Source organism: Dipodomys spectabilis, unplaced genomic scaffold (assembly GCF_019054845.1).
Source record: "Dipodomys spectabilis isolate Male_0828 unplaced genomic scaffold, ASM1905484v1 ptg000502l, whole genome shotgun sequence".
In the NCBI taxonomy this organism is placed as follows: domain Eukaryota; kingdom Metazoa; phylum Chordata; class Mammalia; order Rodentia; family Heteromyidae; genus Dipodomys; species Dipodomys spectabilis.
Window position 1 is genome coordinate 327,312 of NW_024871179.1, and position 886 is coordinate 328,197.

The window sequence follows — 886 nt, forward strand, 5'->3', positions numbered from 1 at the left end:
ATTATGACAGGTGCCTTGTATAAAATAATTGAATTCCTCCTCTTACACATCTCTTGAAAAACAAATATCTGGAATTATTTTGTTTTTGATATGTCAGTCTTTATTCTTAAATGTGTGCTTATGTAAGAAGTACATGGTTCTAAAATTTCATGGCAATTCTTTTGAGCTTACTTTTTGTTGAATTGTCTAGTTTAAGAAAATCAATTACACTTTATATATAAAAAATGTTCTATGCTCAATTCAGCATCAAGTACTCTAACATTGGAACAATACAGAGAAGATTAGAATGGCCCCTGAGAAAGGATGACAGGCAAATTCATGAACCATTCCATACTTTTACAACAACAGATGCTGGAGGGGATGTAGCCACAAGAGAACTGTACTGCATTCTTGGTGGGAGTGTAAACTTATTCAACCCTTTGGAAAGTACTATGGAGGTTCCTCAAAAGATTCCACATAGAGCTCCCCTATGACCCAGGAATCCCACTTTTGTGCATTTACCCAGATGATCACAAACAAGACCACACTAAAGCTATTAGCACAACTATGTTTACTGCAGCATTATTTACCATCACTAAGATCTGAAACCAACCCAGATGCCCCTCAGTAGATGAATGGATCAAGAAAATGTGGTATTTATACCAATGGAATTCTATGCCTCCATCAGAAAGAATGGCATCGCCCAATTTGTTAGAAAATGGAAAGACTTGGAAAAAAATATTAAGTGAAGTAAGCCAGATCCAAAGAAACATAGGCCCTATGTTTTCCTTAATTTTTAATAACTATTTTATGTCTGAGATAAGCAGAAAAGGTTAAAAGCTTTGCACATATGACCAGATTAGGCAAATGAAACCCAAGATAGGAACACACGTGTGTTTTTCTCTTG

The 886-nt window shown here is 35.4% G+C and overlaps 1 non-coding gene across 1 annotated transcript; it reads left to right on the forward strand.

Moving 5' to 3' along the window:
- Positions 1-235: 235 nt before the first annotated feature.
- LOC122099090 lies at positions 236-338 on the forward strand. Its single transcript, XR_006145850.1, has one exon. It is a non-coding gene; the product is annotated as a U6 spliceosomal RNA (small nuclear RNA).
- The last annotated feature ends 548 nt before the right edge of the window (positions 339-886 follow it).